At 45.9% G+C, this 8,687-nt stretch overlaps 1 long non-coding RNA gene across 1 annotated transcript; it reads right to left on the bottom strand.

Annotated features, from left to right (window-relative positions):
* Positions 1 to 5,240: 5,240 nt before the first annotated feature.
* LOC109250304 (uncharacterized) lies at positions 5,241 to 6,879 on the bottom strand. Its single transcript, XR_002072979.2, has 2 exons — positions 6,590 to 6,879; positions 5,241 to 5,910 (listed from the first exon to the last, which is right to left on the bottom strand). It is a non-coding gene; the product is annotated as an uncharacterized LOC109250304 (long non-coding RNA).
* Between the last annotated feature and the right edge of the window lie 1,808 nt (positions 6,880 to 8,687).

Here is an 8,687-nt window from a genome sequence, read left to right as displayed (position 1 = left end):
CATTTATTAGCTGTGAAACCTTGGTTTCCTCACTTTTGGGCTTAGAGGCTGGTCCGCATGGCATCCGTAGGAACTTTCAGGTTTCAGAGTCTCTGCTTTTGATGGTAAGACATACTAGGAGGACTTTTATTGTCTGTTCAGGGCATTTGACCTGAGAAAATTATTCACTGTGACCTGGGAAATTATGTGAGCAGTATAAAGCGATATTTTTGCTTAGACCAATTGGAAGCAGCTTTTGATTTCAAGAAGGAAAATCCTTTGAGGGGGATCTGCATACAAAAGAGGCAGTGAGTAGATTGTTCATATTAAGGAGATTAAACCTTCAACTATTATGGAGTCTTATAAACCAGTCCAACTAGATGCTCCTGTTAAATGGAAACAAAGAAATCCTTCCGGTGACCAGAAAACTAAAGCTGAATCTTCTAAAATTCCTTTACATATGAGTGTTTTGTGATCTGAACTTGAAAGTTCAGAACAGTGCTCAAGTACAGGGCTGTTTAGGGCGCATTCCTGAGAGAACGCAGATGGCTGTAAGAAATCATTTTTAATGTGTGCTTAGTCCCCTAGCAGTACCTGGATTTCGGACCTCTGAGAAGGGGGCTCTAAAGAAATGGGCTCAGGACATGACTGCGAACCAGTCAGGCTAGAATAATCAAACACGTTAGGCTACAGACAGATGGAGAAAAAAATTCAAATTTAGGACAGTTTATTAAATGAGGTTGAAGAGACCATAACTGTATCCATGTGTACACGTGTGTGCATGACATATGTGCGGCATGAGTCTGGAAACGGGAATGAGAATTGGGCCCCCCTGCCCCCGAGAAGGCTCCGATGGAAGCATCCGGAAGATTCAGCAGGCCTGAAGTCCAAGACGCTCGTTGGCAGAACTCCTCTGTCAAGAAGTGGAACATTCAGGGGCGCCTGGGTGGCTCAGTCGGTTAAGCCTCCGACTTCAGCTCAGGTCACGATCTCACGGTCTGTGAGTTCGAGCCCCACATCGGGCTCTGGGCTGATGGCTCAGAGCCTGGAGCCTGCTTCCGATTCTGTCTCCCTCTCTCTCTGCCCCTCCCCCGTTCATGCTCTGTCTCTCTCTGTCTCAAAAATAAATAAACGTTAAAAAAAATTTTTTTTTAAAAAAGAAGTGGGACATTCAAAGATGCGATGAGATTTCTGAAAAGTGGATGCTGTTTCCAGCTTCTCAATCAGTTTCTATATCTCACACGCCTCGCATCGCACTAACCGGGGAACAAGGGCCTTGCTAACGTGAACAACGCTGAACCGGTTAAATGAACTAGCTGTAGGATTAATGATGGAGTGGACGTGAGAGCTGTAACCGTTATTGAGTCAGAGCACCAGGGAAGGTCAGGAAAGGGAATCCAGGAGCTGCCTTCCAATGGCCAGGGGCGTGCGGCAGGCTTCACGTGCTTTTGTTTTGTTTTGTTTTGTTTTATATAATTTATCGTCAAATTGGCTAACCTACAGTATATACAGCGTGCTCTTGGTTTGGGGGGGTAGATTCCCGTGATTCATCGCTTACGTACAACACCCAGTGCTCGTCCCAGCAAGTGCTCTCCTCAGTGCCCCTCACCCCTGTTCCCCTCTCCCTCCTGCTTTTTTTTTTAAGTTTTTATTTATTTATTTTGACAAAGCGAGAGAACAGGAGGGGTAGAGGAGCAGAGAGAGAGAGAGGGAGAGAACGAGAATCCTAAGCAGGCTCCACACTGTGAGTGCAGAGCCCGACGTGAGGTTCGAACTCATGAACGGCGAGATCATGACCTGAGCTGAAATCAAGAGTCGGGCGCCTTAACGGACTGAGCCCCCCGGGTGTCCCCACATGCGTATTTTTGTTTCATCTCATGATAAGAAAGTTGGGCGACAGAAAAGAGAAGCCTTGTCTGATCTCAAACTAGTAACTTGATGGTTCCAGGATGGAACACAGGCTTTTTGACCTGCCGTAATTATCTCGTTTTCATCGTGTGCTGAGCAGGACACTTGCTGGGTGCTGCTTTATTGACTTCTCACAACAAGGATGTGCTGTTGCTGTTGTTAATCCCTAAGTTGCAGATGAGGAAAGTAAGGCTCAGAGAGGCGAGGTCACTTTCCCAGTATCACACAGCCAGTAACCGGCAGAAAGAATAATTATCGAAGTCGTGCATTACTTTTGTACGTGTATGTTAATATCTACAGTTAAATGTTTGATTAAGTTTAACTCATTGCGTGATCATCCTTGGGGTTAGACGGGTGATTATAACTTTTTGGTGTGAAATACAATGCTTCAGATATTTGAGGACGTTTGTGGAAACCAAATACGACTCAATCAATCAATGTTTATTAAGTGTTACTCTCGCTAAAGAAACCACAAAGTTTGTTCTGTAAGTAAAACCTAAATAGTGATTCATCGACTTCTCAATTGTTCACCCTTTTGATACATATTAGCTGACTTTTTGTGCTATTCTGGTGATTATTTTCGTTGGTGGCTCATCATCTGTTGTCTACCGGATCTGACGATCCTGTCACCATTCCGTCAGGAAGATTATGTAAAAACCAAAGTCGATGTGGGAACTCTGTATAAAATAGCATGTTGCTGAAACAAAATGAAGTGTCCTTTCCCTTTCAGAGAAGTCCCTTATTTCCCAATAAAACTAAACAACAATAGCACATGGCAAGAGTGGAAGTGAGGGTGGAAAAAGTACAAATGAGTAAAAAATCAATAGAGAAGGGATTTGTGCTCTAAAAGAAAAATCTGCCTTGCAGAGATGTTATCAAACATGATCGGCCTTCAATAGTGCCTTTACAATTCTCTCTTTCTTTTTTGTTTTTTCCTTTACAATTCTTTCTTTTTGTACACAGCTGCAGCTAGACTTATAACATGTTTTAGTATTTGGTTACAGTGTGATTGCCTTTGGGTCTCATGCAGGGCCAGAAGGAGGAGGAGGAGGAGGGGAAGGAGGAGAAGGAGGAGAAAGAGAAGGAGAAGGAGAAGGAGAAGGAGAAGGAGAAGGAGAAGGAGAAGGAGAAGAAGGGGAAAACAAAAGAAAAGAAAAGGAAAAGAAAAGAAAAGAAAAGGAGAAAAACTTAGAAGCATTGGAAAAACTGCATGGTGCCTACAGGATGTCCTGTCACATTTATCTGGTTAGACAGATGCGTGACTCACTATAAAACTTGACACATCGGAAATGGTTTTATTGTGCCCAGTACTTCTCTCCTCGTAAATATTAACACATAGGTTGGAGGGTAACAAGGTATATTTGTCCTAATAGAAAAGTATCCACTCTAGTTGTTTTCAAGGCGAAAGAAATTGAATCTCAGACATGTAGATGGGGAGAGCCCAGAACGTGTAAGCAGCACCAGGCCAAGCCTTCTATCTGCACTCTCAAAAGCTCCAGAAGTTCTGCTCCTGTAAGTTGCTGGTAATAAATGGTCCGAGGCCGGTATCCCTGGATGGAATCTCTGTGTTTTACCATTGTTTTGCAAAGCTGGGATAGCACGCGCTCAACTAAAATACTTAAGTATTCTAAAATTGCAAAAATTCAGGGGCCCCAGGGTGGCTCAGTAGGTTGAGCGACCGACTCCGGCTCAGGTCACGATCTCACAGCTCATGGGTTCGAGCCCCGCGTCGGGTTCCGTGCTGATAGCTCGGAGCCCAGAGCCTGCTTCGGATTCTGTGTCTCCCTCTCTCTCTCTGCCCCTCCCCTGCTCACACCCTCTCTCTCTCTCAAAATAAAAAAAAAAAAAATTTTTTTTAATTGCAAAAATTCACCGGTAATCGAATACGAAGTAGAACAAAGGCCATGTTTTCAATTCCATAATCTTTTAAAAAGCAAAACAAAATGAGGACACACAAAGGTGTCTTCTGAGTGTAGTTCTTGACACAGTCTTAGTTAGGTTGCCTCAAATGTCTCCTCAGCACGAAAACTTCTTGACTGGATGACCTGAAATGATCTTTCTCCTCTCCGTATATATGTATTGCCAAATAACATCATTAAAAAAAAAATTAACGCAGAGAGAAAATTTCCCTTGGTCCCATTATTGGAAATACAAAAGGATAACACGTGACCCTAGCTTCTTCCGCTTTCATCCATGTTCTGACAGTGGCCGGGCGCGTGTGCATGTGCGGGCAGGTCTGTGTGTCTACGGAGAGTGTGTGTTCAAGGGTGTGTGTGTGTGTGGGAACGGTATTGGCACGTGTGTAAGGGTGTGTGCACGCAGGGGAGCGTGTGCGTCAGGGTGGGTACACCGATGGGTGTTCAGGGTGTAATTATGTGTAAAGACATTTGTGTGCGTAGATGAGTGTGTGTGCTCAGGGCTGGGGGGGGGGCGGGGTAAGGGCACGTATGTAGGAGCACGATGTGAGGATGTTCGTGTGTGTTTGTGCAGGAATGCGGATATGCAGGTGTTCTGTGTACAGGGTGTTAGATGCACGTGTATAGCTTTGCATGCACACAGACATATGCGTGTGTGTGTGTGTGTGTGTGTGTGTGCATGTGAAGTGTCATGTCCGGGGAAGAAATTTTGAGACGTGGGTCAGCCACGAGGATCTGTGGGAAGTGTGGAAGAACAGAGGGGCTCGCTCCCACGACCCCGCGATCATGCCCCGAGCCGAAATCGAGAGTCAGACCCTCAACGGGCTGAGCCACCCAGGCGCGCCCCAAGCTCGGGAACCTCCGGACTCGCTAAACTTCGGGTCTTGGTGTTTTAAAATGAGCAGACCGCGACTTCAGTGGGGTCTCACCGAGCCCCAGCCTGTCGAGGACGTAGCGTAGCTTGGCTCGTGGGAAATTCTCCCCGGACGGTCTCAAAGGAGAAGGAGAAGAGGGAGAAGAGGAAGAAGAAATTTCAGGGAAATGCAAGGAATGCTTTATTTTGATACCGAAAGAGGAACTACTCTGCGTTTGACCTTTCAGACTCTTTTCTGCCGTGTCTAATTCAGAGCCCGGGGACGAGTGCCTTCGGACGGCGTGGAGGAGAGCTTAGTGGACAGCTCAGCTCTGAGCTGCTGGTGGAAGGGAAGAAGAACCAGGCCGGGGGTGGGGGGGTGGGGGTGGAGTTCAGTGAACTTTCATGCACACGGGAAGGTGCCCGCCGGCCACCCTGGGGGAGTGTGTCCCCCAAGACCGCTTCTTACTGCGGTGGCCGGGGAGGCACGACTCCCCGGGATTTAGGGGGACGCAGAGCCGGGTCTGAAGACGGGATGCCCGTCCTGGGTGCGCAATGGAATCAAAGGAAAAGCGTGATGCTCCGTGCAATCTGCCATCTTCATCTGAAGATACGGTTTATCTAAAGAAAACGGGTCGCATTTCCCCTAATTTTTGACTTCCGCTCTTCTGCACCAATTCCTTAACCCTATCACCAAGGCCCATCGCCAGAAATGATAAAGCTTGCCATCGATCGCTCTTTCTCTACTGCCCCTTTTCTCGCTTCTTCTCTCGGGCTGGCGGGTACCGTTGCGGGGGCTTTTGGCCACACTCTCTCGCTCTGATTCCCACAAGTATTCGGCACGAAGTTGTTTACTGTTGAGCGTTCTCCAGGCGCTAGGCGCCCTGACGGGGGCAATTCTTCCATTTCACGGCACAGGAGAGGGCATGCCAGCAAGATCGTGAGTCTTGCCCCAAACAGCCCAGCTCTGCGGCCTGAGCCCGGGCACTGCACACTCCTCCTCGCCGAGCTGGTGCAGCGGAACCTGATGCAGAGAGAAGCTTTGTGCCAACCCCTCGTGGCAAAAAGAAACTACGGTCAAATCATGCCCTTGTGTTACGTAGCGTAAAATGCACGCTCACGGATACTAGTTTGTAAAAAAAGTAAGATGGAAATAAGTAAAGGAGAAGTCTGTCTCCATTTGAAGCCAGTTTAGATGTTAAGAAAAAAAGGAAAAAAAAGTGGACCTTTTGGCTTCATGTGGAACTGATGATCCTGTAAAACAAAGAATGAAATTCGTCAGAAATCGAAATTTCTTGATATTGTTTTTGCTTAGCGTGAGGGTCAATCTTTAAAAATGTCCTTTTAACCAATTAAATTCTCAAAGGACATTTTTTAAAGGACATTACAAGTAAAGTTAAAATGAGAAACTGAGTGTAACTACAGATATTAGGGAGAAGAGAGTCCCCACGGGCTATCGAAAGGCCTAGAAGGGAAGGACGTCCTTCTTTGCCGTGAGCAGACTGGCTCATCCCAATTTAGACAGAGCCTGTCCACTGAAGAGGGGAACTATGCATTTTTTGTTTGTTTGTTTCTTTTTAAAAGTCTTCATTACTGGGGCGTCTGGGTGGCTCCATTGGTTGAGTACCCAACTCTTGATTTCAGCTCAGGTCATGATCCCAGGACCATGGGATTGAGCCCTGCCTCAGGCTTGGAGCCCGCCTAAAATTTTCTCTCTGTCTTCCTCTGCCCCTCTTTCCTGCTCACTTGCTCTCTCTCTCTTAACAAATAAAAATAAAATAAAAATCTTCATTACTGTTTGTTGTGTTGATGCTTGAGTTCTCTAGATTTAGAACGTGTAGACCTTTGGCAAATAGCATGCTGATTTTTCTGGTAAATTAACTATTATAGGCTGAATTGTACCCCCCTCCCTCTCAGATTCAACCCTTAGTACCTCAGAGTGTGACTGTATTTGGAGATAGGGTCTTCAAAGACATATTTAAGTGAAAACGAAGGCAGAGGTGTGGGCCCTCATCTGATGTGACAGGTGTCTTTTCAAGAAGAGGAGATCAGGACACAGACATGCACAGAGGGAAGTCCATGGGAGGACACAGGAGAAGGCGACCATCTTTTGGCCAAGGAGAGAGACCTTGGGAGAAACCAACCGTGCTGACACCTTGATCTCAGACTTCCAGCCTCTACAACTGTGAGAAAATAGCTGCTGTAGAAACCACCCAGTCCGTGGCATTTTGTTATGGTAGCCCTAGCGTACTAATAAATCAACCAACCAAGGAACAACAACAACAACAAAAACCTTCTCAGGACCCCAAACCTATTGGCATCATCCACCCTATCCTATCCTTCTCCAAAGACAGAATCGTATGATAGAGAGATAGAGACAGAGAAATAAATGTGAACAAAACGTGTGTGTGTGTGTGTGTGTGTGTGTGCACAGATGTGTACATGTGCATACGGGTACATACCAATGCTTCCTCCTTCTGCTCCCCAAGAAGGCCGGGAGCGGCAACACCCCCATGGAAATGAACACATCCAGTGCCTGGGGCTTGACTTCTCAATACCATCATCCTCTCAAAAGATACAGGACTCCTGGGAGAAACGGTCAATTCTGGAGCTGGGGCAAGGAAAGCACAAGAAGAGGCTGGAAAGAATTGTAAAGGTACTATTGAAGGCCGATCATGTTTGATAACATCTCTGCAAGACAGATTTTTCTTTTAGAGCACAAATCCCTTCTCTATTGATTTTTTACTCATTTGTACTTTTTCCACCCTCACTAAGAAAGAAAGCAAGGAAGTACTTTAAAAAGTCCGAGGGCACGTCAGAAGGAAATTGAGGTCACTTTTTATTTTTTTTATTTAAAAAAAAATTCTTTTTAACGTTTATTTATTTTTGAGACAGGGAGAGACAGAGCATGAACGGGAGAGGGTCAGAGAGAGAGGGAGACACAGAATCGGAAACAGGCTCCAGGCTCTGCGCGGTCAGCACAGAGCCCAACGCGGGGCTTGAACCCACGGACCGTGAGATCATGACCTGAGCCGAAGTCGGCCGCCCAACCGACTGAGCCACCCAGGTGCCCCTGAGGTCACTTTTTAAAAGCACACACTTGTTAGGGGCTCCTGGCTGGCTCAGTCGGTTAAGCGTCTGACTTTGGCTCAGGTTGATCTCACGGTTTGTGAGTTCAAGCCCCGCGTCAGGCTCTGTGTTGACAGCTCAGAGCCTGGAGCCTGCTTCCCTCTCTCTGCCCCTCCTCTGCTTACTCTCTCTCTCTCTCAAAAATAAACAAACATTAATAAAAAATTTTTTTAAAAAGCACACCCTTGTTAAATTTGGGTCAATCTGAATATAAAATAATGAGAGTAACAAATTATAATGGGTTCTAGGTAACAGATTGTAGCCTATTGAGTAACATAGAAAGGAAGAAGTTGTGATAATATGTAAATTGGACGTATGATAAGGAACAGGATATTTCTATAGTTTCAAAGTTTTTCCTCCACGAAAAGGTTATAAATTATAAAGGGAAGAAGGGTAACTGTTTAGTGGAAAAGCCTGGCAGACACAATTTCATCAAGTGACCAAAGTAAGGAAGCGAACTGATATCGTGACCCGAAGGCATACGCTGAGGACACAGCGTCTCTTCTGTGACATTTCATCAAAGACTCAGCACTTGAGCCTAATCGTGCAAAGAAGCATCAGAGAGGCCCGATCGAGGGACTTCCTGCAAAATAACTGGCCTGTAATCTCAATGAGTGTCGAGGTCCTGAAGGTCAAGGAAAGGCCAAGGAACTGTTCCGGCCTACATGATGCTAAAGAGGCCTGACGGCTACGCGTGATGTCTGATTCTTGTCTGGATCCTTTAGCTCTAGAGGACATTACTGGGATGACTGGCAAAACTGAAAAGGTGTCTGAAGACTGGATGGCAGTAATGTATCAGTGTTAATTTCTAAAATTTAAGAGTTGTTTTGTAGTTATGTAGGAAGTACGCACGAAGTAGTCGCAGATGACCGTGGTTTAACAGGTTTTGTTATCATTTAGGT

This window comes from Panthera pardus, unplaced genomic scaffold (assembly GCF_024362965.1).
Source record: "Panthera pardus isolate Hobbes unplaced genomic scaffold, ASM2436296v1 HiC_scaffold_7, whole genome shotgun sequence".
Taxonomy (NCBI): domain Eukaryota; kingdom Metazoa; phylum Chordata; class Mammalia; order Carnivora; family Felidae; genus Panthera; species Panthera pardus.
The sequence above is the reverse complement of the archived record's forward strand: the minus strand, read 5'-3'. Positions and strand labels throughout refer to the sequence as shown.